General features: G+C 38.9%; 1 protein-coding gene across 10 annotated transcripts in view; it reads left to right on the top strand.

Annotated features, from left to right (window-relative positions):
• The window catches only part of mcf2l (MCF.2 cell line derived transforming sequence-like), a 133,916-nt gene that overhangs the window by 75,320 nt on the left and 45,676 nt on the right, over nt 1–12,920 (top strand). The gene's annotated exons all lie outside the window — the stretch shown is intronic.

Raw genomic sequence — 12,920 nt, 5'->3', positions numbered from 1 at the left:
TTAGCATCTGTGCTCAAGCATGAAGTTGTTTTTTTTTTTTAGCAGAGGAAGTGACGCAGGTCATTTCAGTGCATCATTACCTACCTTCTCTCATTGCCAGGCCCCTCTTCCCTATCTTGTCTAACTACTTGGTGAACCCTGTACTTTCTCTTTCTTTTTTTTTTTATTACTTTTTATAACTAACTGCCCTGACCCCTTTCATCTTAACAAGCGCTTCTCTGGCTGCTGATTTTGTCCTACTGACTGACTGGCTTTTGATCGTCCTGTCTGACAGGTCTTTAATCCTTTTCAGCTCCATTGTCTTAATAATTGGCTCCCTTACATGCCCCAGTGAGAGCTTGTGAAACCTTATGCCGTTTAATACCAGGATGATATTAAAGTATTTCATTGAAGCATTTTCCAGTTATAGGCAGCCTTTCTGCCCTGGAATGACAGAATAAAGACAGACACATACATATGATAGCATCTCTCTCATATAAACTGTCACTCTTAAAGGACAATGAAAGGTTAATATAAATTAAAAGTAAGTCTAAAGGCATTCTTTTTAAGTACTTACTGCATATCTAAATTCCCAGATCCCTGCTTGCTTCTCTGAGATATGGTGCTGGCAGCCTACAGCAGTGTGAAGACTCCAGTGACATCACTGAAATCTCTCTGTCCTTCCTGTAGGCTGCCAGCGGCAACCTTCCTATTCTCTGAGCATGTGTGGAACTTGATCCTGTCTCCTGTTCTGAGCTACACATGCCCACCAGCCAATCAGAAGCGGATCTGGCAGAGGAGAGGGGGGGAGGGAAAGAAACACATGTGCAGTATGAAGCAAGGAAGAAAAGGAAGGGAGAATACCTTTTTAGAGATGGCTGCCTGTTCTAGAAAATGTGAAGTAAGTGTGACTGAGTAAATATTTGATTAGGTGAGCCAAAAGTGTGGCGTTTTTACTAAACAATAGGAGGACTATTGGGAAGTATGCTTTTTAAATATTGACTTGCATTCTCCTTTAAGTAAACATTTTTTTAACCCAGTGTTAAAACACATAACATATCCCCTTAGGTCAGTTGTTTCCAGATTTGGTGCAGAGACCAGGGGTCTCATCCTGAAGACCAGTTAGGGTGAGAATTAGGGAGAATGGCAATTTAACCTCGTATATATAACTGTAACCCCAGCTTTAAAGGTCAGTTAGGTTGAGTTTTAGGGTGGATATGTATTTGCTGTTCAAAATATTCATGTAACTAAATGACAAATTCACCAATATTTTCTTATATCTGTACTCATTTCAAGAGCTAAATGGGGGCCCTGACCAAAGGTTGAACCTTCAAGTGTCCTTCAAAAAGAATAGACCCTCAACTGTGGCTTGAACTGAAAAAGTTTGACAACCAGTGCTCTATCTGGAAGGAATTTTTTCCCCTCTGGGGCAAATTAGAGAGGCTTCAGATGGGGTTTTTTGCCTTCCTCTGGATCAACTAGTAGTTAGGCAGGTTATATATAGGCATTATGGTTGAACTTGATGGACGTATGTCTTTTTTCAACCCAACTTACTATGTATCTGGGCTCACTTTCCAGAGGACAAACAAAAGCAATTGTATTTTATTCTGTTGTGTTGCAAGGAAATCATAGCATAGGTGCAGTGGATTCTATAGATTTCCTAAAAACAGGAGAAGGAATAACATCTATTCACCTGAACTGCTGAACCAATGAACTTGGTTTGACACTAAAGTGATGAATCTCTGAAATGTTGACAGTGGTTAATGGCATGTTAATGACCTGAAGATTTTTTCTAGGAATTGTGGCCCTTCTGACCTGCACTCCATAAAACTAATGTTAGAACACATACTTAATCTATTAGTTAAGCACTAAAGTAAAAAGGCTGGTTATAAAAGCTTTATTAATCCTACAGAAAACAGGGATACAATTCTATTTCTAGCAGCTCAGTTTTCAGCTGAATTGCTTGCAGCAATGTAAAATAAAAGGTAACCATAACAATAGAATTTATTGCAAAAGTTAATATAATGTGCATGCAGCCATTGCAGCTGAAAACTGAGCTGTTAGATTTATGATTTATGGCTGCAGTCTCAGATTAGATATCTGATTGCTGGGCCATTACCTTCAATAGATACATTAGAAACATTAATATTCTAAATACAGTACTGTTACATTGTATAGTATTCAATAAGGATACCAAACAAAAACGTTGAGGTAACTCAAAGTAGATCACTCAGAAAATATGTTAAGCAGAGTAAAACGATACCTATAAATAGTGAAAAACAGTTAAACAAAATCAGTCCATGTTAGATCTACAAGAATTTAGAAGCACTTTGTAAGGCCTCCAATTCTGAGAGATGCTTCAACAGTTGTTGTTTGATATGGTCAGCCAACAATTATTCCTGATACTGTATTTAATCATCACTGTATTGCTAAGTGCCCTCACTGATGAATGCAGCTCAGTGTGCAGAATAATGTTTGTGCAATGTTAACAATTAGAGGAAAATAAGATCAATGTAAAGCCTAATAACTAAAGCTTAACAAAAATGTAGGGCTATAATTGTAGTATATTATGTTTGGGGCTTCTGTACCAGCCCAAGGCAACCACAACCCTTTAGCAGTAAAGATCCGTGCCTCCAAAAATGCCCCCAGTAGCTCCCCATCATCTTTTCTGCTGTCACTTACCTGCGTTTACCTGATTAATATTTTTAGATTAGAGTAAAAAAAAAAAAATCGCCATTTATTATGTGTCAAAATGACAAAATCATAAATCTAAGAATATGCCATGTAATAGCTGTCAAGGTCATGTAAGCATTTTTTTGTTGCCCACTTCACTTCAAGGTATATGATTTTTTTCAAATTTTTTGGTGGGAGTAATTCTTGCTATTAAAGTGATGTAAAGTTCCCAATTCATGGTGTTCACAATTATTTTATGCATTTTGGCTTTATTTTGTCACTTTTTAATAATACATAAGAAAACATTTGTGATTTTTATTGTGAATACAGTCATGGTGGAAAAAAACCCTCAAATTTGATAAATCTTCCCCTTAGGAACTGACCTCACAAAATACTGTATATATAGAAAATAAATGTCATGATACAAAACTGATTACATACCTCCCGACTGTCCCGATTTTCGCGGGACAGTCCCTTTTTTGACAGCTCAATCTGCAGTCCCGGATTCTTAGGCTATGCACACATAGCATATGGCGTATATTTTCGGCAAATGTAAAGGCTTGCTGAAAATATTGCCATACACTCCTACCTGTGCCGGCACCGGAATGAATGAGATACTCTCAGGTGCAGGCACCTGTAGCCGATATCCACATCAAAAGAATGCTAAGTCTCACGTTTTTATGTGGATATCGTCTACACGTGCCTGCACCTGAGAGTATCTCATTCATTCCGGTGCAGGCACAGGCAGGGCCGGACTTCCAGTCTTGGCGCCTGAGGCCGCCCCCGCAAGTTGCGCCACACCTCCCCCCGCGAGTGCGAATGCGCGAACAGCGGGTCACCGTGCGCATGCGCAGAAGGACACACTTGCATACGGAGCAGTGGGGAGAAGTCCCCATTGCTCCGTATGGGAGCAAAATTTTAAGATTTTGGTGCGGCAAATTTGTGCCGCCCTAGGCCCGGGCCTTTGTGGCCTTCTCCACAAATCCGGGCCTGGGCACAGGTAGGGGACATATGGTGCCTATGGCACATATTTTCCGAAAATATACACCATACAACCTGGTGTTGCATCAGCCTTACTGAAAAGTCCCTCATTTCCCTTTGACCCCCTGCATTGAAGCTAAAAAAGATACAAATTTAATTAAAAGTAGCTTTTGGCAGAGAGCCCAGAAATCTTAATGAGCGTCACCTGCACTTAGAAACATTGTTTCTCACAGTTAATTAAAAAAGTAGCTTTTGGTAGAGAAGCTTTTTTTTAAAAGTAGAAAGGTAAAAAAAAACCTGCACTGAGATACAATTGTAACTAATAAGCTAAACAGGTCTCTTAGGGCAGGGGTGGGCAAACTACGGCCCGCGGGCCACATCCGGCCCCTTGGCCTTTTTTTATCCGGGCCGCCGCCACCGCCAAGTCTCATCACGTGAGACTTGGTGTCATTGGTGTGCCGGAATTAAAGAGACGAAGGGGGCGTAACGCTGGCCTGGCCCTGCCCGCCCTGGCTCGGTCCGGCCCGGGGGTAAGTAAATGTGGCCCGTGAGCCAAAAAGTTTGCCCACCCCTGTCTTAGGGGAACTGAGACTTGCAACTTAAAGGGCAATTTTACCTTTTTTAGCAAAACTGTAATAACACATAAAACAGGACACCAAAACCCCCAGAAATAACCTGCCAAATTTAGTCAAATGGGAGTGGTATTTAGGGGGTGTGATCACAAAAATGGGCATGATCAAAAAATCCACCCGCTGCACGCAGCATTTGTTTTTGTCCCTCTTTCCGTTTTCAGAATGTCAGAGGTATTTGATTAGTAATTCTGATTATCATTACATGGTAGCTCCAGTGCATTTTGCATCTGAATGTATAGATCAGCCCTGTAGCCACCAATCACCAGTCTCAACAGCTGCCAGAGCACACTAAGCATGTGAGTGCCATTGACATTTCTAACAATCCAAGATGGGGAGCTTCTGTGCACAAGTTAGAAGCAATTTTGAAGGCCTGAATCATTACTTTTATACAGATTCTGAGAATGTAGGCTTGTTCAGTATATAAAATACTGCATTTCTACCCTTGTTTGTTTTTAGGGTTTAGTTCATCTTCAAGGTTGTATTCACAGTACACATTGGATTCAGTAAAATAATTTAAAATGCAATTTACCATATGTCACAACTTCAAGGTAATAAGTAAAGGTAGCCTATGTAATTCCCTGTGCACAAGTTTATAATTCATGGAAATATTGACTGAGAGGCAAATAGGTAATTGTACAAGCTATTCCTTACCCCTGGGAACCATTTGTGAGGATTTGTGACCCAATGTTCTCCCCTGAGAGGTGAGTGGTGATAGAAATGCATAAATTCTGTCAGCAAATAAATGCTCATTCCCCATGGCCTTTTAAAGGATTCATCATTCCAAACCAGAAATTATTTTAGGTGGCTGGTTTAGGATAATGAATCCTCAAGTCTTGGACAAAGATAATTATTAATATTTATTAAATTGATTGGATATTCCTTAAAATTCCTGACCATGACAAACATGAAATTTGATAAACCAGGCCCCTAGTTTTTTTATGTGGATGGTGGATTGTTACTTAAGCTTTAAGAATTTGTGTGTGTGTGTTGACAATAAATGTAAATCGATATTTCATCAGCTTTTATAGATTACATTTGTGAAAGTATTATTGGTTCAGCTGGCTTCTCATTCCCTTGTCTTATTGGCCTCCCATACTCATGTAAGGAAGGCTATGTCTTGTTGGCAAGGAGGCGTGGACTGATGGCATTTGGGATCATGGCAAAGAAATGGGGCTAGTAATGGAATATTCCAGGCAATAACCAATAAGGAGTAAGAAGATACCTCAAAACTGTAATTCTCTACTTAGGCAGATTTACATTTTGACATTATTGGTGAAATAATGCTGAGTAGTTTTCTAAAAAATACAGGTACATATGAAGTTAAAAATAGCTGTCAGATGAGCTAAAAATAGTTGTTTTTGTACTGAGCCAAATGTTGCTTGCTTCTTGATTTTTTTCTCAATGTTGCACACTTTTATATCTTTGTGCAAATAGTTCTGTGTATATTCTTTGTGAGACCTGCCTTGTTTAATGCCACCATATCATTGGTGTGGATGGGTGTGACAGTGCTGTGATATCAGACATTCAAGTAGGCTGCACTTATTTTAAAAAAGATACTATGGAAATCACCAGTAAACAGGCATTTTAACCAGGAAGAAACTGCCAAGGAAAATAGCAGTTAGCAATTCAAGGGAAAATAGAGGCTATGGTTGCAAATTCGCCTGCCTTGGGATTAAAGAAATACTTGCACTGTTCCTAAAGGGCCAGTGTAAACATTGTAACCTATTTCCATATAAAGTCACGCATATCTTGTATTACGGTAAGTTCTCTGAAACACAAGAGTTGTGTAGTAAATGAATATTCACTTTCTTCATTTAACATATTAATTCGCATAAAAAGATCCTTAAGTCAAAATAATAATGTTTATTTGTGTCAGGGAGCGTTTGTATTAAAGAGTGTATAGAGTGGGAGAAATATTTCATTTACAGTAGATGGGAGGCAGTGGTCCTGTTTGTGCTTGTATGGAGGTAGTACAATGTCTGCTTCTTGTGTAATTGAATCACAAAATCAAATTCATAAGACTTAAAGACAAGATCTATTCACAATTACAACACTGCTCGTTGGAGAGGAATATAATAGATTTAAGTAAGCCATACATGATAAGATTCATATCTATTTGGGCTTGTGGTTAAACGTGTGACAATTATGATGGGTTTATTGCACAATTGTTTGGTCCTTATCAGTTGAAAGCCCCCTTTTGAGTCTGAAGAGAAAAGCAAATAATTAAAAAACAATAAAAAACGAAGACCAATTGAAAAGTTGCTAAAAACTGGTCATTCTATAACATACTAAAAGTTAACTTAAAGGTGAGCCACCCATTTAAATGGAACTTTGTGGCCGTAACCTTGAGTATTGTCAAAGGTGAGTGGTCAAAAAGTTTGCATTTCCTACTTTTATAGGTGTCTATGGATTTCATTTTCAGAATGTCCTGCTGCTGCCCATTCATGCTTAATTTTACAGTATAGGAGCAGGGCGAGGGGGGGAGGCAAATAGCTTGTGCAGTGCACAGAGCAAAATTGCACTCGCACTAAAAGACACAACATTTTTATTTAAAAACTGGAATTCTGGCTCTTAAAGTTACTAGAAGCAGCAATTTTCCTCTCCCTGTAACCTGTGGGATGCTGTTGCCTGAGGCAAGTTTTTCAACTCTCCTCATGGCTGGAGCACCGTGACCTTAACTCAGCGTCAGGAAAGAAACAGTAAAGCTTGTGTATTTATTTACCAAAAGTATGATGCAGTCCCGTAACACTAACCAACCATCCGTACCACTTTGCTAGTCTTTTGCCATTAGGAAACATCAAAAGGACACAGTTAATTGGTTGCTTTGTTATACTGGAGTTTTTAGGTGCCTAGTTTGCAATTACCAAGCATCTTATTACCTCGTCTTAAGGGCTCTGGCACACAGGGAGATTAGTTGCCCGCGACAAATCTCCCTGTTCGCGGGCGACTGATCTCCCCGAAATGCCATCCCACCGCCGAAAATGTAAATCGGCGGTGGGATGGGATACGCGGCGGCGTGATTTCAGTGAAATCGTGGATGTTGCCTCGAGAGGAAACTTACGCGATTTCAGTGAAATCTTGCTGCCGCGTATACCATCCCACCAGCGATTTACATTTTCGCCAGTGGAATGGTATTTCAGGGAGATCAGTCGTTCACGAACAGGAAGATTTGTTGCGGGCGACTAATCTCCCCGTGTGCCAGAGCCCTTAAGTCTTGTTTGACCTTTGTGCAGGTAGTGTGACCTGGGCCAAAAATCACAATGTGTGCATTGTGTAGTGACATTTCCAGGTGATAAGTTGTACCCATACGCGGCGTGCACCAATCAGCCAATCAGGAGCTCTGCATAATGTTGCCCTGCATGGGAGGGTGGCACAAAAGTAACTGTTTACTCCAATGGACCATGTGAAAGCAAGAGCATGAGACTGAACAAACTGCTATGTGCAAAAGGTCATAAATGCTACATGGGGCAGATGGCATTGACTTGAACTAGAGCAAGTTACAATGTTTTGAAAGCACTTTGCTTATTTGCTCTGCTGCAAGGGTTAAACACCTCACCACAGCCAAAGGGCATAAAAATAAGAATGTCCTGTGCCCCGTTTGCATAATTCAGTACTCAAGCTGGCTATACACTTACACATACCTGTATGGGAACTGTTATGCAGAATACTTAGGACCTGGGTTTTTCCTGGGTTTCTGTAATTTGGATCTCCATACCTTTAGGGGCTGATTTACTTACCCACGAACGGGTCGAATGGAGTCCGATTGCGTTTTTTTCGTAATGATCGGTATTTTGCGATTTTTTCGTATGTTTTGCGATTTTTTCGGATACTTTACGAATTTTTCGTTACCAATACGATTTTTGCGTAAAAACGCGAGTTTTCCTATCCATTACGAAAGTTGCGTAAAAAGTTGCGCATTTTTCATAGCGTTAAAACTTACGCGAAAAATGTGCAACTTTTTACGCAACTTTCGTAATGGATACGAAAAACTCGCGTTTTTACGCAAAAATCGTATTGGTAACGAAAAATTCGTACAGAATCCGAAAAAATCGCAAAACATACGAAAAAGTCGCAAAATGTTCGTTTTCAAGTCGGAACTTTTCCAATTCGGGTCGGATTCGTGGGTTAGTAAATCAGCCCCTTAGTGTACTAAAAATCATTTAAACATTAAATAAACCCAATAGGATTGTTTTGCGATCAATAACGATATGTTAGGATCAAGTACAAAGTATTGTTTTATTATTACAGAGAAAAAGGAAATATGTTTTCAAAATTTCAATTATTTGACTAAAATGAAGCCTATGGGAGATGACTTCCCATAATTTGGATGGGCTTCCTGATAAGAGATCCCATAACTGTGTAACTATTGTACAGTTTTGGGACGTGTATGGCACCTTGACAATTACAACCGATATCTATGTACTGTGGACATTGGTTAGGTAATGGATTGGGCATGTTTTACATTCTAATCTCCAAATTCTTTTCTTTTGGTACATTTTTGTTCTCTATATTAAACCAGGATCACATATGAAGACTAAGTACTTATTAGGGCAAAATCATTCACCTCCACCTATTGGTATTTGTGATATTTGGGATTGGAATGCAAGTGGCCCCAAAGTTCCACAGTCATTACGAAAAGGGAATCAGTAGGCTCCCAAAGTTCTTTAACTCCATTCACTAGTAATCACACACATGATATATTATGTCCCAAAGTAGAGTTACCAGAAATATCAGCTCTTAAAGTGGTAGTTTGCCCTTAATTAACTTTGAGTATAACGTGTACAGTGATATCCAATAGATAATTTACAATTGAACATTTTTTTTTTAAGTTTTTGTTTTTTGCAAGTTGGAGTGATATCACCCCCTCCCTTGCCCCCCCTTGCCAATCTTCTACCAAAAATTATCTGAAAAGATGGAAGAGGCAACTATCTGAACAGTGAGGAATTTTAACTTTGATTGCTGACAGTTTGTACCCAAGTACTTCTAGCTAATCTGTCTGTTTTAGTCATAGCATAGGGATTCATTAACACACTTTATAAGGCATGTGAACTCAATTAAAAGATCTATTTAGAAAATGATTTTTTTTCTGCTGCATGGTAAAAAGTAGATTTACTTGAGAGTTGGCAGCTCATTGGTCTTTGTTTTGTTTGAGAGAAAAAAATCAAGGACAGCTGCCCTGCTAATGGAATATTTACAGGGTAATGTGATATATGGTGCAAAGTTTGCTTGGTCTCTTAACCAACATTAACCGGTCAGTTTGTTTTAAGACAGCTGACCAATAAATTCTACTTGTTGCTATGGCTTTCTAAAGCAGGCAAACTTGCACCTTATATTACATTAAATTTATAAATGTATGAGTGTAAAACCTACTTCTGGTTTGATTGCTATTTCTGTTGTCGGCTGACACTTTTATAGACTCTGCCTAACTGTATTTGCTCCAATTGATCTTTGCTTAGTAAAGATGGATAAACTGGGAAGCCTTGTAATGGAATGTTGCCTGTATAAATGTTAGCAGTTCACAGTTAGATTTTCTAGCAAACATTCCTTTAACAGCCCTTGCTGCTAAAACATAATGAGAGCAAATTTAAATTTCCATTAAACAGATGGTTGATGTAGCTGTTAACATTGTTTGGTTTGCTTATAGTTGGAGTTATATTCTGTTGGTGGGTTCATTTTGAATAGTTGTCACAAATTCTCTGCCTTTTTATTTTGTTAAGTCAAACATAACTTTTTTTATTAGCTATGGATTAGCTAAACATTTTAACAGGGCAGTGCTTTTTGTTAATAGGTTTAGCTTCGATGTAGCTAGGTATGTCTTAAAGAGCATGGGCTGCTGGGAATGCCAGACTCACATACATAAGTAAGCTCAAAACTCAGTTCCCTGATTTCAGAGCAAGCTGTCTTATGTGTAGGGGTACTGCTTAAATTGAGTGGTAGAATATACCCTAATTTTGATATACTGTAGGGCAGAGAAACTGCACAGTACTAAACACTAAGACACCGTAAATTTGTACTTTTTTGCCCTGCCTGGTCAAGGAGTAGAAAGTAATCCATCAACTGAAGAAATCTAAAGAAAACATCTTAAACAGTCAGAAAATGGAAATATACCTCTTTTTGACATGAGCTCATTCAATTGGGCTTATGCAGAAAAGGTGCATAAAGTCTAATATAAGGTGCCAAAAATAGGTACAGGTATGGGACCCGTTATCCAGAATGCTCGGGACCTGGGGTTTTCTGGAAAAGGGGTCTTTCCATAATTGGATCTCCTACCAAAAAAATTCTTTAAACAGTAATTAAACAGTAATTAAACCCAATAGGATTGTTTTGCCTCCAATAAGTGTTAATTATATCTTAGTTGTGATCAAGTACAAGGAACAGTTTATTATAACAGAGAAAAGGGAAACCATTTTAAAAAATGTGAATTATTTGATTACAATGGAGTTTATGGGAGATGGCTTTTCAGTAATTTTGAACTTTCTGGATAATGGGTTTCTGGATAAAGGGTCCGATACCTGTATAGATTTTCTTTTTACACAGACATACCTTATTCCGCAGTTTGAAAAGAAACATGATAGTCTGTCTGTGCAGGGACCAGATACTCACCCTCCCTTAGTCTCACAGAGCGATCCAACCCCACCCTCACCTTGTTTCATTGTAGCGTTGGGCTCTACTTTCCATAGTGGGTGATGAACAGATTCTCTGCAAAACAGAGAGAAGTCTCAGATTTTATCAGTTAACATTAGATCAAGGTAAGGGAGGGGTTGCAATACACTGTGCTGTAAGAATTATTGGGAAATTGTCAGAGTACCATGGCTTCCTTCCTATCAGGAAACTGGTCTACATTAGCCCAACTGAATGGGCTCATGTCAAAATGAGGTGAAGATGTGTGCTCACATCTAACATTAATTACTTGGTAAAGATGGCCAAGTAATTAATACTTTGCCAGTTCTGTTATCCTTTTAACATAGTAAAAAACAAAGTATATTATGTGGATGAGCTCCCACAGACAATGGAACAAGTGTGGTTATTAAAGGCAGCTTGTGAGAAGAGACAGCTGTCCATGAAAATATCTTATAGCATATTATTAGCAGGTCATTGGGTAGAAAGAAAACCAGGAATTTGAATAATTTTTTCTACTAGCAGATAAATAATATCCAGTGTGCCGGTACTTCTCTGAAAGGTAAAAAGAGAGGTAAAAAATATATGATGGTTTTGGTCCTTTTTATGAGACTCCATGGGTATTGTTAGTACTCCAGAAATGAGCACAGGTATAGGACCAGTTATCCAGAATGATCGGGACCAAAGGTATTCCGGGTAAGGGGTATTTCTGGAATTTTTGCACAATACTTATAGAATAAGGTTCACCTTTCCATCAGGTTTCATGAGATCAGACTACTTGTATTCAGGGGGTAAAAATCTCTCCAAATACTCCAAAATCTGACAAACTCAAAAAAATAAATGCTTTGCAAGTTTTTGAACCAAGATCCAAAAATTGGTATTGGTTACTTTTATTGATGTTGTTTGCAAATAGGGATGTGTGTTGTGCAGCTTGTTCAATTTCTGACAAAGCTATCTAGAATATGCAAGCAAGGAGCAGTGGGAAAAGCAGCACAGAAAATTGTGCACAGTTGTACACACAAATGCTACTTAATGTAATGCTGAGGTTTTCTATTTTACCAGCTCAGACTAAGTGAAGCTTAAATTATTAAGACTAAAGAAGATTTTCAGTTATTTTCCTTTTGAGAGTTTGGCAGGTTTCTGCTGGGCAGTAATTACAGGGGACAACTGTCTTTGTGTGTTTGTGTGACAACTCTGTATTTTTTCATATACCTGGATGAGTGGTTAAGGTTTTGCTCGCCTGGCTGCTCTCTCTGGGATCTATCTGTGTTTTGTTTTAGCTGCAGTAGAATACTATTTGCCTGATATTTATTACATGCAAGTTTTAAGTAATATTACATGCGCTTTATAGATGACCTAAAAGTATTCACATTTAGTACAATATTCAAGCACATTTAAAAAGGGTCCAAACTGACCGTTTCTATGTGCCTTGGTGCTTTCTGGTTCACCCAGTGCTCCATGAATTTCTGGACTTTTATCTCTAGCAGACTAGGCAGACAGAGTAGAATGTACTGTTGTCCATCTTTAAAGGAAAAACAAAGGTAAAAACTAAGTAAGCTTTATCAGAAAGGTCTATGTGAATACAGCCATAAGCACTCACAGAGTTCTCTACCAAAAGGAACATGATTTTCTGGTATCTGACTTCCTCTTTCAGAAAAATCCTTCATTCCTGGGACCAGAGTCTGTGCAGTTCTCTTCACTCTCCCCTCTCCTGCTCCCTCCTCCCATAAGAATTCATAAAACTTACTCCCCCCTCCCTTAGGAATATGTGATCTGAGCTACAAGGGTTAGATCTGCAACAGGAAGCTACTTAAAATGGCAGCTGCTATCTTAAACAAACAGAGAAAGCTTCTAGGGCTGTTTACTCGGGTATGGTAATGGTTTCTGCAGAAAAAAAATTGCGTTCTAGGTGGAACTAATGTGGCGAATCTATTGGCAGTAAAATGCCAAAATGACTTTCCTTCTCCTTTAAGGTCTGTTTCTCACAGGGGAACCATGGGGACATGCATCTGATTTTCAAGGTTATCCCCTGCCCTG

Source organism: Xenopus tropicalis, chromosome 2, assembly GCF_000004195.4.
Source record: "Xenopus tropicalis strain Nigerian chromosome 2, UCB_Xtro_10.0, whole genome shotgun sequence".
Lineage (NCBI taxonomy): Eukaryota > Metazoa > Chordata > Amphibia > Anura > Pipidae > Xenopus > Xenopus tropicalis.
This window is presented reverse-complemented; position numbering and strand designations above follow the sequence as displayed.